This window comes from Callithrix jacchus, chromosome 9 (genome assembly GCF_049354715.1).
Source record: "Callithrix jacchus isolate 240 chromosome 9, calJac240_pri, whole genome shotgun sequence".
NCBI classification, from domain to species: Eukaryota; Metazoa; Chordata; class Mammalia; order Primates; family Cebidae; genus Callithrix; species Callithrix jacchus.
The window spans coordinates 91,324,497-91,343,983 of record NC_133510.1 but is presented as its reverse complement, the minus strand read 5'-3'; the positions used below and the strand labels follow the sequence as shown (position 1 = coordinate 91,343,983).

At 36.7% G+C, this 19,487-nt stretch overlaps 1 long non-coding RNA gene across 1 annotated transcript; it reads left to right on the top strand.

The window, feature by feature from the left end:
• Window positions 1-607: 607 nt before the first annotated feature.
• Window positions 608-19,287, top strand: LOC108593187 (uncharacterized). The gene is made up of 5 exons (XR_001913571.4): window positions 608-1,361; window positions 7,803-7,914; window positions 12,794-12,875; window positions 13,570-13,731; window positions 15,269-19,287. It is a non-coding gene; the product is annotated as an uncharacterized LOC108593187 (long non-coding RNA).
• Window positions 19,288-19,487: the final 200 nt, after the last annotated feature.

The following is a 19,487-nucleotide window of genomic DNA, read 5'->3' as shown; positions in this document are numbered from 1 at the left end:
CCTTTGTACTATGCTGCTTTTTGAAAAGTAATAGGAATTTAGCTTTTTCTCATTTTGAGCTACTGTGTATTTTTCACTTTGAGGAAAATGGGACAGGCTGTAGATGACATGAATCTTCTTGGTCTTTCGTCTCTTTTTTGATGAGTGAAGAGAAAGCTATGTGAGTTTCCATATCTGTCTTTTGCTTATAGTACAAAGATAATAGATCATCTTTTCTGAAGGATCTGACTTCCACTTTTCAAAAGTAGCTGAGAATAAGGAGTCAAGGAGGTTTTACATCTGTTATTCATTGAGATATATGGGGTTGCATTGACACCTGCTTTGTTGAAAGGGAGAGCTAAATTCATCTACTAACCTCTTATTAGATGAACTGTGACTATGGGGAAAACAACTAGGGCCAAATTACTCAATGTTCAAACAGAAATACTTTAACAGTAAAATTAAGCAGAAATAAAAAGCCTGAACAGCATGTAATTCTTACAGGGAAAATAATTTGAAAGCAATGCAGATTTTTAACTTAAAGTTTCAGATTTTACTAGAAAAATTTAAGAGAACATTGCAAAGCCACAAGGTGTTTTAAGTACTTTTCCTTATTGATAGAGTTAAGAAAAAAAGCCGCACTAAAAACTTGACATTTCTCTTTATTTCACAATCTGAGACTTAGATAACAAGTATCATGAACTTTTGATTCTGTGTTGCTCTTAATAACTCCCAATTTAATTACAAGGGCTATTTAAAAATTCACACATTTATGCTGAGAATGAATTACATATGGTTTCTAGACTCAAGTAAAATGAACACAAGTACTATGTACAGTATCATGGTAGGTAAACTGCTTGTTAATTTTTTTTTTCCAGATCAGTTTACATAGTGTAACTATAGCTTTATTTTATCTACCTTTAAGCTCAATTCACCCAACAGTAAAGGATCTTAACTGGTAACAAGTCTAGATGACTGATAAGATAGCATCACGTGGTACAAATGGAGGCTTCATTCTCTCTCTTTTTTTAAAGAAACCTCTTTAGACAGGCACTTGACTCAAAGACACTTTTGGACACCAGAAGCCTAAGGCACTGTTTCTGATCCACTGATGACAAAAATAAATGATTTCAAGCTGAGAAACATTTTCTCCCACAGGATAAGGATAATTTTATTCATGGACAAAATCCCCTATAGAGGAGATCTTATAATCACATCACCTATTACCATAATCATCAAATATATACAACATCTAGGTCCAATTAATGGAAGATGGGACCATATGGTTGTCAGTTACAGTGACGTGGTAAGAAGATCATGCTTTGTGTCTTCAGTCCAAGTGCTTTACAACCATGAAGCTTCTCAGTACCTTTGCGAACTAGGTAAGGAATTTTCTATACTCTGCTTTCCATTCCTGCCTCAATCTAAGTAAGACTGCTGCTGCTGATTATCTTTAAATATGTAATGATAACTATGAATTTAAAATGTCTATGTTTCCTCAGGAGGGACTGTATTCTCTGTTTTATGGGATGTCTTAACGAGGAAAAGGGCCACATCTCTTCATCATGTCACTTCTCTTGTGTCTGTTAAAGTGACCTCATTCACAAAGCAAATGCTGAGGCAAAGGCCGTTCTTAGTATGAACATACATGAGGATGACTTCAGTGTCCTCTCACAACCTGCTGCTGAAAGTGGGAGAGAAGAAGTACTTTCAACACAATAGGTCAACTCTGGTGGCTTTGCCCTTGCCCTTTCTTTACAGTGACTTGTCTCTGGGGTTATAGCCTAGGGAGGAGCTGGCAAAGACTGATGGTTGTGACATAACATTGGTTTTGTATTCATAGTTACAGGGATGTCAGGTGTGTAAGGGGAAGGTGTTGCAAGATGACAAAATAATGCTTTGTTTGAATGTATAAGTGGCTGGTGGGGTTTTTGAGCTCAAAGAGAAATGAAACACACAATTTTGTGCAGTATTGTGCGACTCAAAGAAATATTGAGACAATTTGGACAGTAGGCATCTGGATGGCTATGTATTTTGTGGCTCAAGCTGATTAAAATTTCTGTATCTTGTACACATAGTACCCTGTTAGCTAAGTAAAATTTGATTCCTGTAGATGTTTACAGCTATTAACTGTGAGACCTTTGCAAAAATTATTTCTGCTAAATTATACTTCACTGTTGCTGAATTATACTTTACTGTTGCCTTGTTGGCTTTCAGAGTGGCATAATGCAATAAACAGGCAGGTAATATCACTTCTCTGTTATTTACAAGACTGCTATTTAAGACATTATTATGTTTCTTTATATAGCTGATACAATTTTAATATATTCATTTTAGAATTTGGTACCAGAAAAATGTGTTTTTTTCCAAAGTTTTGATATAAGAATTATGTAGCCTATCTTATTTGATTTGTTGCCCTGACTCTCAGGAAGCTTAAAGATAAATAATGACAGTGATGATACATTCTTTATATAATGAACCAATTTATTTTATCATTTTTATACACCAGTCAAATCTGGTGGAACCTGATATTTCAGTCATGCAAGATGTTATGCTCACTTACATGGACCTATTGGCTGTATAACTCATATGCTAGTAAGACTTAAAATGTCTCTTGGTTCTGGAAAATAGGTTGAGAAATCTTTTGGCACCAGAATGATTAAATCCTACCTGAAGAAAAATGTAAGACAAAAAAGAATGAAATTATGGTCCCCTTGCTCATTGATTGGAGGCAGCACAGTGTACCCTGGTAGAAAAAACCCCAGATTTAGATGTAGAATGACTTGAATTTGAAAAATAGCTCTTAGGCTTTTTATCTGTATAATTCAGGGTATATTGTTAGCATTCTTGAATTTTAGTATTCTGTTTGTGGATTATTTAAAGTTCTTAAGGAGGTGCCTTGCACAAAGTAGGTATTCAATAACTGGACTTGAAGCATTGACTATTATTATTTTTAATAATAACTATTTGTTTAAGTTTAGACTGGATAATACTAGTTAAAACTTGAAAACAAATACATTAAATAATTCCATAAGATGCAAAAAAATGAACTATTGAACATTTTCTATTTGAACATAGAAGTTTTACAAATATTTCACTATGTATATTAAAATATTATAAAAAAGGACTTAATAACGGTTTTTTTGTTAACCTGGATAACATGGAAGTCTAAGATATGTGTGAAATTTCACTTAGAGTTTAATACTTTTTTTAAGAATAAAAAACTGTAATCACTGTTTTACTAGGACAAAATTTTAATAATTAAAATTGATAAGAGTCTATTAGTGAGTTATTATTAAGGAATATCCTAAGGTTTAATAGTTCTAAAGATGCAGAAGCTACAGTACTAGTTTTTATTGTTTACATGTCTATAATTAGTTAGACCCACCAATTTACAAATATGTTATCCTCTAAAACCTTGCTTGTAACTCGCTTGTTTGAAGCTCAAAGTGAAATATTTTATAGAAGATATATTGTAAATACTGGCTTGTTTTCAGTTTATCCCCCTTCCCAAAGTTGATTCAATCTGTAATAATAAAGCTGAAGTTTTATGTTTTCAATAAAGGACAGAAAATAATACTCTGCAACATCTTTTAATTTTAAAGCTAACAAAATACATTTAAGCATACAGAATATTCAGTAAGCTTTTTCATTGAACATTTTTCTGTTAGGTAACCTATAATTAAGAAAGATGGAAAGAGAAATACTTATAAAATTTATCTTGAACATGTTTAATTAGAGAGGGGTAAAAAGGCTGGAGGGAAGTTCAGGGCATATTCTGGAGAATTCTGGGCCATTTAATGGTTTTGGAGGTTCAATTCAATGAATATGTTTTTCGGTGGAACATTCCTCCACTGAGACTTCATATTGCATATTTTAGTGAAGTCAAAGCTGAATAAAACACCATCTCTGTACTTACACCACAGTGAAGATCAAGTTTAGCTGCATAGCACAGGAAAATTAAAAACACCACCAAATTAAACAGAAGTCTATTTCCCTCCTATGAAAGGAGTCTGGAGTGAAGTAGTCCACTGCCAACTAAGGACTTCAGCTACATCTTCCTTACTCTTCTGTTGCCTAGGCTTGGCTTCTGTTCCCAAGGCCACCGCATGGTTCATGATGGGTTCTGTAACTTTAGCTGTCTCATTTGTATCTGTAACAGCAAGAAAAAGGAAGGAGGAAGAGATGGGCACCCTCCTCCCTATAAAGGAGATTTTCTGGAGGTCTTAAAATACCATGATTTGTTTTTCATTTGGCCAGAACTCAGCTGCCTGGGTCACTTACATATGCGAAAAATCCTGGGAAATGCGGTCTTTTAGCTGCTTGGTAATGTCTCCAGCTAATGTTCGGGTTTCTATTTATTGGAGAAGAAAGGGAGAATGGATTTTGAGGGCAACCAGCAGTCTATACTGCATTCTCAAGACTGATTCAATATAGAAATGGGTTGGTAAATGTAATGACTATTACAACACTGATCACTGTGAGTGAAGGGTTGCAAGAGAGCTACACACAAAGGACAGTGTGAAATGATCAGAAATTCACTTTGCCTAAATTTCAGTTTTGATCTTTGCATAATGTCAAAACTTCTCTTTGAAAGATAATAGCAACTGATGGTTTTAATTTTGTTTATATTATATTATATTATAAGTGTAAAAGTGTACCATTTACAAGACAAAACCTTAGCCATGAATTCACCTCCCAGTCCTCAGAAATTCTCCTTACCTTCTCACCTCCTCAGCTATGGTGACTTCTCTTTGATCCCAGCTCCCACTTATTCCTGTATGCTTGGCAGCTGACATGATAGGTCATCTTCTGACTGACTTTGGGGCTCATGCACAACACCTAGTCCATGACATCTTTAATTCTTATAATAATCAGTTGTAATTTATTGAACACATTCAGAGAGCAAATATGTTTGGGAGTTCTAAAAATGTCTTCATGAAAGGACCAACATCTGAAGGAAATCTGGAGGTGTGGGTGGTGGATCAGATACTGTGGCCTGCCCCAGTGCACCGTGCTCTTTCCTTCTGGCTGGCACACCCCAAATTTGAGGTCCTTCTTTTTTACTTTTTGTTTTTTCTTATTTCTTGAGGTGGAGTCTTGCTCTGTCACCCAGGCTGGAGTGCAGTGGCACCATCTTGGTTCACTGCAACCTCCGCCTCCCGAGTTCAAGTGATTCTCTTGCCTCAGCCTCCTGAGTAGCTGTGATTACAGGTGTGTGCTACCACACCTGGCTAATTTTTGCATTTTTAGTAGAGACGGGGTTTCACCATTTTGGTCAGGCTGGTCTTGAACTCCTGACCTTGTGTTCCTCCCGCCTCAGCCTCCCAAAGTGCTGTGATTACAGGCATGAGCCACCGTGCCCAGCTGAGGTCCTTCTTAATAACCAGCCTTTACAAAGGTGGAAAACTCTTTATATCAGTTATAGCTTAAGTTTCCCTTAAACTGAGGACTAAACATAACGTTAAAAAGTTCTTGAGGAGAATCTGAGAACCTCTTTGAAAGGGTTTGAGGATCCTAGGGGCTCTTGGACCCTCAAGTGGGAAACACTAACTTAAGCTCATAAAAGGAACACACTATTTTCCTGTCAGGGGCAGTATATTATAGTGGTTAAGGGTTTGGTCTAGTGCTGTGCTGACCAGGTTTGAACCTTAGTTTGGTCCCTTATCAGCAGCACAAGGAAGTAAGCAGTGAATCTTTTTCTACATATGTTTCTTCATCTGCAAAGTGAGATAATCGTAATAACCATTTTGTAGGTTATTATAAGGATTAAGTGAGTTAATATTTGTAAAGTGCTTAAACAGTGACTGACATATGGTTGGTGCTATTATTTTTAAAATTTTTTTTAATTTTTATTTTTTTGAGACGGAGTTTCGCTCTTGTTACCCAGGCTGGAGTGCAATGGCGCTATCTCGGCTCACCGCAACCTCTGCCTCCTGGGTTCAGGCAATTCTCCTGCCTCAGCCTCCTGAGTAGCTGGGATTACAGGCACACGCCTCCATGCCCAGCTAATTTTTTGTATTTTTAGTAGAGACGGGGTTTCACCATGTTGACCAGGATGGTCTCGATCTGTTGACCTTGTGATCCACCCTCCTCGGCCTCCCAAAGTGCTGGGATTACAGGCTTGAGCCACCGCTCCCGGCCAGTTGGTGCTATTAAATAAAAAAAAAAATCGAATAGTTTCTCCTTCCATGTAATCAGTAATTCTCAACATTTTGTGAAGTCTAGGCCTTTTACTTGATTTCCCATTCTCTTTTCTCTTTGTGTTTGCTGAGAATAAAAGAAAGGTCCCTTTGCTGGCTTGTGTTTCCTTAAGATCTTCATTAGTCACACAAAGGGAACCTTGGAGGCCCGTCATTTAGCAAGGACTCGACTTGATTCCTAGCAAATGTCCCTTGTTCTCAGATTCTACTGTGAGGAAGGAATAAAGTGGTTCATTCTTCCTCTTACTATAATGAGCAGGTCTGGATTTGAATTTAGGTTCTACTACTTCTACCTGCATGTTCCCTTAACCTTTTTAACCCTTTCTAAACCTTTGTTCATATGCTAAAGGGAATAGCAATATCTCATAGAATTCTCATCAGAATTAAATGAAATGATGAATATAGAGCACCTATTATAGTGCTCAACACATGGTAAATGCTCAAAAATTTACATCCTTCGTTGTCATTAGAATTGAAGACATCATGGTCTAGGTGTTATGCATTGAGCCCCAAAGTGAGTTAGTTAGATGATGACCTGACATGTCAGCTGTCAAGCATACAGAAATAAGCAGGATCAAAGAGAAGTCACTGTAGCTGAGGAGGTGAGAAGGTAAGGGGAAGTTCTGATGATTAGGAGGTAAATTCTTGGCTGAGGCTTTGCCTTATAAATGGTATACTTTCAACTTGAATATTAAGCATAAAACAGAAATCATCAATTTCTGTCATTTTTCCTTTTTAACTATTATCTGATTTTTGTAACTTTTATTTCAGGTTGAGGGCTACATGCAAAGCTCTTTTACATAGATAAACACGTGTCATGGGAGTTTGGTGTATAGATTTTTTTTCATCACACAGGTCTTAAGCCCAATACCCAATAGTTATTTGTTTCATCACCCAGATATTAAGCCCAATATCCAATAGTTATTTCTTCCTCTCACCATCCCCCTCAAGTAGACCCCAGTGTCTATTGTTTCCTTCTTTGGGTTCATAAGTACTTATCATTTAGCTCCCTTTTATAAGTTATAACACAATACTTGGTTTTTTGTTCCTGCATTAGTTTGCTAAGGATAATAACCTCCAGCTTCATTCATCTATTATTTTTTCAAAAAGAAATTTTGATGTTATGCAAAGATCAAAATTGAAATTTAAGCAAAGTGAATTTCTCATCATTTCACTAAATGGAAACAACCATTGCCATGAAGCATAATATGAAACCTCAATGCACAAATGGTGGAATGTAACAGCATGCGAAAGTCATGTTTCAACATATTTCTTGGAATTTCTGGGCAGAGTGAGAATCCCTTCAATAATAGCGCATGTAAACATAGTCATAAACAATTATTTTTTAAAATAGAAAAATTCCCTTGAGATCTATTTATTCAAACTGCATTGTGCATAGCTAGGGAATTCTCAGAACTGGACTGATTAATTCTGTAATATGGTTTAGCTTTCTTTATTGTTTGGGACTCAGAGATTCTTGTGCTATACAAACAGACATTGTTCTCCTTAGCTGAAACAAAATGATTGGTCTGATACAGATATAAGTTTTTCAAGATGGTGTAGGATAATTAGAAATGATTCCTTTAGATTATATTGTCTAATTATTATTTCTTTCCTCAGTGCAGATGAACCTTTGTGGAAATATCTCTCCAGAAACATTCATTTTTGTGATGAAAGGCTATCACCATAGAATTTCCATCACCCAGTGAACCTGCATACATAATAGCCAGAGGTAGAGACTCATTATTTTCTTTTCTGCTCTTTGATCCACTCTAGAAATTTTGGAAAGTTTAAATAATATGGAATCATATGAATATTATTTAAATTTAAATGTTTGTATTTCTGGGAAGTTTGGGTAATATTCATTTGTGTTCATTTTGTTAGCAAAGCCAAGATTTTGTTGATACAGACATGTATTATGTAATCTTGAAGGTCTTTTCCCACAATGTCTCGAGTTAACAAAGTTAAACTGATGCACAAGTTTATTATCTTATTATTGTATATAGAGATAACTTATAAGATGCTACCTATTTTTGGTACAAAAACTCATGCTAATTTGCTTTGAGTAGAACATCTGAATTTATGATGGCCTTTAGCCTATAAAAAACGGAATGACTAACCTATTCTTGGATTTTATTATGCAGTAGACAGGACAATGTTAGTATAAAACACATTGTTAAAACTGGACAGAAACAGTCTGAATAAACTGTTGTAAACCTTCAATGAAGTGAAGAGGTAACAATTTCTACAAAGGGATTGTTCCATTTTGGGCCAAAATTATAGCTCTGCAAGGGTATAAGAAGTTCACTAGATGGGAGGCTGCTTGAATTTGCAACCGTATATATCTTTTTCTTCTGAAAGAAAGAGGCATTTGTTTCCTGACATGTTGTCAGGGAAATTGTTCATTTTTATTCTTTATCTGTCACTCAAAGTTGTCACTACATTTAGTGGCTATTTTTCTGCACATCATTCCTACCTCTAATAGTGCTGTCAGCCTATCTGGTATTTGTGTGCCAGCAACACATTTCTTTCTACTTCAAACAGAACTTCTGGAAAGTAACTTCCTCTTTCTGTTATAAATCCCAAGAAAGTCATTGTAAGAAGTTCTAGTCTGCTCAAATTCCTTTCTGTTCCTTGTTTTTAATCAAAATAGGGACTAGTGACATTTTTCTTGATTAATGGAGCATTGTTTCGAATTATTCCTTGAGTTGAGATGTTCAATTCAAGCTGATATTTCTATGCATTTCCACTGAACCTTCTTTGGGGTAAATGGCAGAAATTCAAAGTTGAATGGTGGGAGGTAAAAGTGCAAATTGATCTGTAATCCTCATATTATAAATATTTCAACAAACTGAGCTCAATAGTAACTATTAAGAAATAATGAAATCAACTTTTATTACTTTTTTTTTTTCACATTTGTCACAAAGCTCAGAAGTGAATGCCCCTCAGACACAATGTAGCCTGAAGAACATACTGGGAATTCCAACTAATTCATGATTTAGAGGAAATTTTTCTTTGTAAAATAAAACAAAAATCAAACCCAAACAAGCCAAAAAACGGGGTACTCTAATCTTTACCACAAATGTGCTACATGATTATAAATAAGTTAATTAGCTTTCTCAGTCCAGTAATTCCCTTGGCAATGAAGTGAAAACCAAAGTTTTTGCATAGGACAAAAATACTAAGATTGTTCTTGAAAGATTTTCAGTGTGGTTCCTCATTTAAATGTTTATAATAACATGTTATTTATTAAAAAAGCTGACTAATACATAACAAAGATAAAGATTAAAACATGGTTATTTGAAGCAATCATGAAAGTATTCTGAAATGTATTACCTAATGAGCTTAGAAGCAAAAAATGACAGATGGCTTTAGAATTTTTACTTCCAAAAGGAATTTTTGTACTGAATCTTGTCTCCCCAGGGGACAAATATTTCATCATGTATGGCTGTAGCAATTATTTTCTAATGTATGATTAGTGAACCTAGTTATAGAGAACAGTTAATCCAAAAAGGCTAAAATCTGTCCATAGAAAGAAATAATCTCCCAAAGAAGAATCTATCCCTTCACTTAAGTAGTAGTTGCATTGTGTGATACTGGATAAGCCCTGGAATGTGGATCAGGGCACTTAAGATCCAGTCCTGCCTCTTCTACTAAGAAGTCTCCTGACCATATTGGGTTTCTTTCTTTACATGTAAAATGAGAAGGTTAGGCCAAATAATCTCCAAGATCTCTTCCAATTCAAATCCTTAACAATTTGGAAACTAATTTATATCGCATACAAACATGGAAAAGTTAAAAAATCATTTTTAAAGTTGATATAGCTATTTCAAAAGTGGAGAAGAAACAGGTCACAGCACACTGTTTTTAGTTAAAATGAATGAAAGGCTGTGATTGAGAATGGTGGCATTCTCAAACTTAAAAAAATAAAATCTATATTCTGTGCATTGGACAATGAACAACCCTTGAAAACATCAGGCGATGCTAGCAACTTGACTTTAGAATAGTTTTGTTTTTTCTGAACCAGGATTTCTTAACCTTGTCACTATTGATATTTTGGGGTGGATTATTATCTGTTGTTGGGTGTTGCTCATTTTAGGATGTATAGTAGCTTCCCCAGCCTTTATGCACTAGATGCCATTAATATATTCATCCTCTACATTGTGACAACCAGAAAAGTTTCCAGGCATTTGTCCCACCGAGGATCACTGATCTAAAGTGAGCTAGCCTTCTCTGGCCTCTTGTCTTAACCTTGCACATGATGCTGGAGTTGTGAGACTCCAGTACCTTTCAAACAAGTGTCCAAGGCCCATTGTGCCTTGAACATATTTCTATGAAGAAAAGCACTAAAAATAAGATTTGTTAACATTAGTATGAAAATTATAATATATGGATGCTTGTGCCAGGAATGGTACAATCTATGTTTCCTGAATTCGTTGTTCATGAAGTTAACTCCCTCATTATCTGAAAAACAGAAGCCCATCCTCACAGTCCTTACTTTCTGGCTGGGAACACACACCATACATAAATCTAAAATGGGCTTTAGAATAGTTACAGAGTAGTATGCTGATGAAGTGAGTGTGAGTGAAGAGAGTGCTGAGTGAATGGCTGATAAGGGAGGCGGGTGGAGAGAAGTGATGACATCTTTGCAGCCAGAGGTAGGGAACAGGCGGGGGATAAGCTGCGAGTGAGGGACAGCAGGCACCCCAGCAGCAGTGAGAACTCAAAACTAGAGCAGATGGCTATGAAGACTGGAAACAAAGGTTCAGTTAGGCAGGAGGAATAAATTCTGAAAATCTATTATAGAGCATGGTGGCTATAGTTAATAATGTAGTATAAACTTGAACATTGTTAAGAAAACAGATTTTAAATGTTCTGACTGCAGTAAAGAAGGTAAGGATGTGAGGTGATGGATATGTGAATAGCTTGATGTAATCATTATGCAATGTATGGGTATATCAAAACATCACATTGCAGCCCATAAATTTATACAATTTTTGTCAATTAAAAACCAATGAGTCAATCAATAAGATAATTAAAATAACAAGACTGTGGGAGGAGCTTGCAGAGTCCTGAGGTCCAGCCAAAGTGCTTGGCTTTAATTTTATTGATAAGCAGTGGGATGTCCCATCTTGAGAAAGGGCAGTGAAATGAAAGGGAGTCTTTGATTGAAACAATACCTTCAATTTCTCTGACAAAGGCTTTGGAGGCGGTTGAATGACCACTCGAAATACCATTTTACTTCCCAGAATGGCAGTCAAGGGATGATTCTACAGTTTTTCTTTTTTATTGCTACCTAAAAAGGTGACTAGTATGAAAACTTAGTCTAGCTAGCCTTACACGCAACCATTTTAGACCAGTTAAATGGTTTTGTGACTAAACTCTCATGTTGTATGGTGGCTATATGCCTCCATTGCAGGATGTTGACAAGTGCCACCCTCCCTGTCAAATGAATGCCAGAATTATCCAGATCAAGAAACCATATAGAATTATGGCAAGAGCATGGGTGTTGGAGTCATTTGGTTTGTATTTGAGTCCTGATTCCATCACGTACTATTTGTATGGTCCTCAGTTTTCTCATCTGTAAAATGGGAATAAGTGATGTATTGGAAGGAATCAATTCTATGTTGAATATATTGGAAAAAAATCAGTTATATAATATTTGTAAAGCACTTAGCAAAGCAGCTGGCATCTAGCAGGGACTCAGTAGATACGAATTATGTTATTATTCATGCTAAAATGTGAAAATTTATCTTTAAGAGTCTTAAATATACACTGGAATTGCCTTGAGGTTGCCTCTCACATGTAAACATCTATTGTCAATGCATAAAATGGTAATTGTTTAAATGAAAATATGGTATGAAGAGGAAAGCTTTAGCTATGTTTGCCTGGAGATAAGGAGAGAGCAAAAGTGCTTTTTGTTAAAATTGAACACTGGATAAAGAAGAAACAGGTACTGAGTACCTGGGAAGGATTATGGAGAGAGGTGAAGCTCAGCAAAGCCAACACCTTGCGTGTGGGCCTGTGGACTAGTGCAGAACTATGTAAATCCTGCCCAGAGGAAGGAGCATTTCTTGGAAGATTTTTGTGCTTTAGGATGTCTCTGGGATTATCTGTTTTGGTATATTTCCTGTATTTCCCTCTCTGTCAACTCCAAGAGAAATAGGAGGAAGAGTCCTCAGTGGGTCAAACTCATTCCATCTCTTCCAGTCCTGAGAAGGAATGAAAAAGGACATCTGTCTTCATCTAAAATGAGCTGAGGACATATAGATCTCATCCCAGGGCTGTTCTCTCTCCACAGTCCTGCACAGAATTCCTTCTCAGCAAAAAGGAGCAAGATATCTCCTGCTTGGGTGAAGGAAGTAGCTACAACAGACAGTAGTTTTAACCAGAAATCAGCGGATTCTGTGGAGCAATGTAGCTTAGGCTGAAGCTAGTAATCAAAAAGGAGTCTGACTTACTATGAGGTGAGAGAATAGAAAGTAGGGAAGTTAAGAGAAAAGGACCCTAATCACAAAGCTAGACAAATTGCCGGGTTTCAGAGGAATCGAATGGGGTGCTAGTTTACTAAACCCAATGCAGTCATCTTAACCTCTTGATTCTGTGCCTAGGATGCCAATCTGTGGATTTTGATTTATTACAAGGAGCAAATAATGTCCTCCCATTTGAGGCAGTCCTAACTTCAGTTTTAAGGTACTGTTTGTCTTTGAAACTCTGCAATGGTCCCTGGTCTTCCAGTGTTGACTTTTTTCTGATGCCTTATTCTGATCTGATCTCTCTGGTTTCTGTTTCTTTGACTTTTTCTCCTCATTTCCTTCTTTCTGTTAGCTTTTGTTTACTTCTGTCTCCAGGCTTTCTGTTCAACATATTCCTACAATCTGGGTCCTTCTTCCTTAGTTCATTTTCTGCCAAAGTTCTCCTTGTGTTTGTTAATGATTCTTCATTTCATAACTACACAGATAGTAGTTTTAACCTTTAACTGCTAAGTTTTGGTATAACAAAGGAAGATGGTCGACATCAGAATGATATGAGACTTAAGGAAGGACTAATACTGTTTTACAAAAGAGGAGTAGAGGGATGCCAATCAAGAATATGGAATTTGTTCTTTGACGTGTCCTTATGCTTGGGTTTAGAACAGCTAAACCCAAGAACTGACAGTGTATGCCAGCCTACAGTGTGTCGAGCCTGTGCTGAGGGGGTCGTTGGAGAAGGAGGCCACTAGAAAATGCTTGGTTAGTTGGGATTATATGGCTTTGAACAGAAGAAATCTTTCCTTCAGGCCTTCTTCCTTCTGCCTACCCTCCTTTCGCTCTTTGAAGGCTATGGCGGAGATTGCTTGAGATCAACCTGTTCATGAGAGGGACTCTATATCTGCTTTATTACCCAGATGTCATCCTGCTACCTGATGTTGATTAAATATGACATCCTGTTATCACAAAGGACACTTTCCAGAGACCAAGTATGACAGCAAAAGCCAAGTCATGTCTGATTCATCAGTTTTGGGAAGAACATAGGCTTTTCACTGAATAATTTCCATCTATTCCTTGGTGTAAGTAAATTCTCTCTGACTTCTTTAAGATGGTTTTGACTTACTTAGAAACACAGTTGCATTGTTATACTATCTGACAGTATATTAAATAGAACATAATTCTATGCTGGTGTTCTATTCTGAGCTGTTCCCTTTCATCTCTTTCTCATCATGGTCTAGAATGTAAGGTTTATATCATTTTGGTTAAAATGTTATTTTTAACTAAAATACATTTTTCTCATCATCTAAAATTCTGCTCACAGTAAAAAAGTTGAGATGACATAAAAGTCTCATAATAGATCGGTGGTTAAATTCAGAGTATATCTTATGGATAAAAGGCAACCATTAAACATCATGATTTCGGAAAATATTTAATAGCATGGAAAATCTTTACTATACAACCAAAAAGAAAAGCACAAAGCCATATAGATAGTATAATTCTAAGTAGGTGAAAAAAAGATAATATATACAAAGAAAAACATCAGAAGGAAAACACCAAATGTTAGCAGAATTTATATCTGGTACAAGTTTATGACTTGCATTATATTATTTTTCTTTTTGTGTTTCTATGCTTTCCAAATTTTCTAAAGTGTGCATTACATCATAATTGAAAACATAAATATTGTGAAATTTTTGCTTAATGACCTCTTACTTATGATACTTTTTCAAGTTATGTCTTCTAGTTTTATGATCTTCCCAGAAACCCCCTCTCCTTTCTATTTATTGCTCTTTGTATCTTTAAATACTAAGCATTTATATGTACATATGGACAGCTCTCATTAGTGTTTATGTATTTAAGCTACTTTCTTATTACTGGTGTGTATGGTTTCATGTTTTTATAAAAACAATATATAGAACTGCTTGGTATATAGGAATCAGAAATATGTTTTTGTTTTGTTAAATCTTGGTGTTTAAGAAGCAGAACTGCCAAGAAAGTGTAGGCTGACAGAAATCAAAGTAAAAGGCAATATGGTAGGAGAATGAGTGGTTATGAAATGCTCTGTGCTAGGCACATATCTATTACCTCATTTACTCCTTACAACTTACCCAAGAGGAAGATGGACTCCTTTCCACAGAAGAAACAGTGGCTCAGTTGAGACCATAGGACTTATCATAGGTCACATAGCCCAGTAAAGTGCTACCTCTTCCAGCTTTTTCTTCTTGCCTTGACTCTTCTACTTGGTCACAAACAAGTATATCTAGTAATGTGTGCATGTGTAGAGAGCAACCACACAATTAACAATGTAATTTTGGGAATGTGTGACAGAAATATGTGTGTACATGCATTCTTTAATGTTTTTTATTTCATGTCATAGTGACATTTTATGCATATTGTATGTATGTTCCTTGTTGTGAAAGTAAAATGCTCTTATTCCTTTTTTTTTTTTGGAGACAGAGTTGTGCTCTGTCACCCAGGTTGGAGTGCAGTGGCATGATCTTGGCTCACTGCAACTTTTGCCTCTCAGATTCAAGCGATTCCCATGCCTCAGCCTCCCAAGTGGTTGGGATTACAAGCATGTGCCAGCATACCCAGATTATTTTTTTTTTGTATTTTTAGTAGAAACGGGGTTTTACCATGTTGTCCAGTCTGGTCTCAAACTCTTGGCCTCAAGTGATCCACCCACCTCAGCCTCCCAAAGTGCTAGGATTACAGGTATGAGACACTGCACCCGGCCTCTGATTCCTTTTTAACTCCCTACAGTTACTAGTACACAGTGCCTTCCATCCAGATTCTCAATAGGTGCTCTGACCAAGCCATTAAATCTTAATGTTATATACTATACACAGCATACTGCTATTTAGAATTTAGAGATGGCTTGGTGTGTTTCATTATGTTAGAATTATATGTAGATGGATAAGAGCTAATGAGACAACAAAGATTTCCAGACAATTAAAACAATGAGTGTGAGAGCTATAGCTATGATTTCATGTGTATCTTCATAAAATTGAGAGAATTAAAATTGGCCTATTTTATAGTTAATTTTTCAACAAGAAGATTGAAAAATGCATGCATTATTAATGCTACCTCTGTAGCTGCTACTAGCAGAAGAGTCTCTTAAATCAGTGATGTTTTCTGAGGTGTGAAAGCATAGTAATAGTCATTGAGTTCCAAATATATTACTGCAACAAAGACACTTTGGTAAGGTAAAAAAGAATAGCTTTACTTCTTAGATTCTAAGTGTATTGTTGAACCAGAATATTTGATCAGATCAATAATGAAATTATAATAATAAGCAACAAAAACAAATCTACTGGGCTTTCTCTCACTCTGTCACCTAGGCTTGAGTACAGTGGTAGAGCTCAGTCTCAGCTCACTGTAACCCCAGCCTCCCGGGTTCAAGCAATTCTCCTGCCTCAGCCTCCTAAGTAGTTGGGATTACAGGCGTGAGCTACCATGTCCAGCTAATTTTTATATCTTTAGTAGAGATGGAATTTCACATGTTGGCCAGGCTTGTCTTGAACTCCTGACCTCAAGTAATCTACCTGCCTCAGCCTCTGAAAGTGGGCCTCTTATTACATTTAAACTTGCTTTATTTAGCATAACTTTATGTGTATTCTAGAATGGATTGGTTATTCAATTAATTGAATATCTAATCATATGCTGGATAGAACGTGGAATACAAAGGAAAAAAAGACCACAGTTATTGGCATCAAGGACCTTAGTCTAGTAAGTTGTTTGTATACAACAAGGACACAACAGTAAATGAAGATGGGAAAAGGAGGAGGAACAGTGTGCTCTGAGTATAGAATGAGTTAATGTAGAGATTCAAAGGACTTCTACTATGTCCTCCAGAGGCCTAAAATCCTACCAGGATGTGGTTAAGATGGTTTTCTTAATATTTCACTGTCTTCCCTTTCCAAAAGATGTGCAGTGTTTATAAAGGAATAAGCCATGTAGTTCTGATCCAAGGCAGTGTCATGTGCAAAGGAACTTAGCCACCAGTAGTAATTTCAGAATATCTCAAATACTTTACTTGTATTTCTCACACACTGTGAAGGGGACTGTATTGTCCATTTCTGCATTGCTGTAAAGAAATACCTGAGCTGGGTAATTGATAAAGAAAAGAGGCTTAGTTGGCTCACGGTTCTGCAGTCTGTACAAGCATGGCCTTAGCATCTGCTTCTGGCTAGAACCTCAGAAAGCTTACAATCATGGTGGAAGGGAAGGGGAGACAGCACACATCATATGACAGGAGCAGGAGCAAAAGAGACGGGGGATAGGTGCCACATTCTTGTAAGCAAACATATCTCACGTGAACTACCAGAGCAGGAACACACTCATTACCAAGGAGATGGTGCTAAACTATTCATGAGAGATCTGCTCCCATGATCCAAACAACCTCCCACAAGGCCCCACCTCCAAAATTGGGGATCACATTTCAAAATGAGATTTGGAGGAAACAAACATCCAAGCCATAACAGGAACACATAGCTCTCAGAAAATTTCCTCAAAAATTTTCTTTTCTCTTTCCTACAAGCTGCCTTCACACCCCACAGCTATTCTCACTCCTAGCTTCTCCCCTGAGCCATTTCCTCTGCTTCCAGCTTGGACTGTTTTTACTTTCCTCTGCCCACCTTCTCCTGTGAAGTCATTTTCTTCTTCCTACCACGTTGCAGGCATTGCTTCTCTGTTGATTCTCTGACAGTTCTCCATTACTGATGCCAAAAGCATTGCTTTCTTTTAGCGTCTTCTCTTCTCAGAAGATAGAGGAGAGGAAGTAGCCGCCCAAAGCCAGAATCATCTTTTGCAGACTTGGAAAAACTCTCAAAGGAGTAGTTTTTGTGTCCTTAAGAGGTAAAAATCTTTCTTAAAAGTCTCCGAAATCTGAGGTTCTGCACTTTATTCTATGCATCTCGCCCATTTAATTCTTCAGCTTGAGTTCTGTTGCCTATTCATTTTTGTAGGTCTGTTACTGCACATTTCATTGTAGCTGATTTCGCTCAGGAAACAGCCTTCAAATGTGGAAATGTAGGTCAGGATCATATATATTTAGGATGTCATTCATATGGAAGATAAAAGATAAGAATCCCTGTTGCAAATTTCTTCTTTCTTTAATCCATTCTACTACATTCCAACGTTGTAGGTTTTGGTATTTTGAGTTTTCTTATCCCATAGGAAAAAAAGTGGGTTCTTTCATATTAATATTCATGACCATGTATACATGTGATACAATAAACCACCATTAAAGAGATTATTTACCTAAATATAATATTTTAAAAAACTGATTTAATGAGTAAATAGCTATGACCAATAGCATGCATATTGTAGGAATAAATTTGATGAAGTATTCATAAATTATGGGCTAGGGATGAATTTTTGAGTAGCTAATGGGCTCTGCAACTATGCTGGTTGACTGCTTACACACACATATACACACATACAGTTTAATAATTACATGGGGTATAGAAAAAAAGTTGGACAAATAAGTCTCACCCAAGTCTTTTCCCACCAAATTTGTCTCCAAACCAGGAATGCCAAACAGCTCAAAACTAGTGGATGTGATCTTCCCAGTTCTCCACTTTTCCCACTGTAGTTGGAAGCGCTAATGAACTGATAGCTCAAACAAAACCCGGCACATAGTAGTCAGTCAAATTTTTATTGAATGAAAAGTGAAGACCCCCAAATCAGAACACAGAATGACACAAGAAAGAAAGGACTTGAGTGTATCTTGTTCATTTCTATACTGCATATCTGATCCCTGCATAATCACAGAGTGGCTAAAGATGATTCATCTGAAAGACCTATTTAAGGAAGGAAGTGAAAGTTATAGGCTAAAAAATGACCCATAATCAGGTGCTGACAGTTGTGTGTTGAAAGGTTCTATGTAAAGCCAAACTTTCCAACCACAAAAAGGGACCTGTTTTGTTCAACATTCTGGAGCAAAGAAATTGAGGAGAAAGCCGAGCAAAGATGAAAGACCTAGAAATAGTTTTAACTTTCATGCTTGACACAGGAAAATAAAAGAAATCTGCTGAGTAGATCAAACAAATAAATGTCCAATCATGCATTTAATTTGAATTCCCATGAAAATCTGTCAAATTTGTAGAAAGACTGCAAAGTTTATTTTTGGTACAAGATAGGCCATCTCTTATGCCAAAAATTGAAATGCCTCATAAAATTGTGTACAGGTGACTTGGTGATTCAGCAGCAGACTGTTCAGATTGTTTGTTATTGATGTCCCTTGCTGCTTCCTTGTAAATTCATGTACACATTCGATTCACTCATGCATTTATTATTATTATTATTTTTTAAATTCAACACATACTTAGTTACTTATTGATGCTGGGCATTGGGCTAGGCTTTGGAGACATGAAAACTATCTCTCTCTGTGTTAGAGATTTAGTCTAGGCTGGTGCGGTGGCTCACGCCTGTAATACCAGCACTTTAGGAGGCCTAGGCGGCGGATCACCTGAGGTCAGGAGTTCAAGACAGACCAGCCTGGTAAACATGGTGAAACCCCATCTCTACTAAAAATACAAAGCTTAGCTGGGCATGGTGGCAAGTGCCTGTAATCCCAGCTACTCAGGAGGCTGAGGCAGAAGAACTGCTTGAATCCAGGAGGCAGAGGTTGCAGTGAGCCCAGATTGCACCATTGCACTACAGTGTGGGCAACAAGAGCAACACTCCATCTCAAAAAAAAAAAAAAAAAAAAATTGACTTTTTTTTTTTTAACTATACAGTACTGTAAGTGCATGACAAAACTAAGTCCATTCGAAATGCCAATTCAGACTGGGAAATCTAGGAAAGCTTCTGGGAAGTATTAATTCATGAGCTG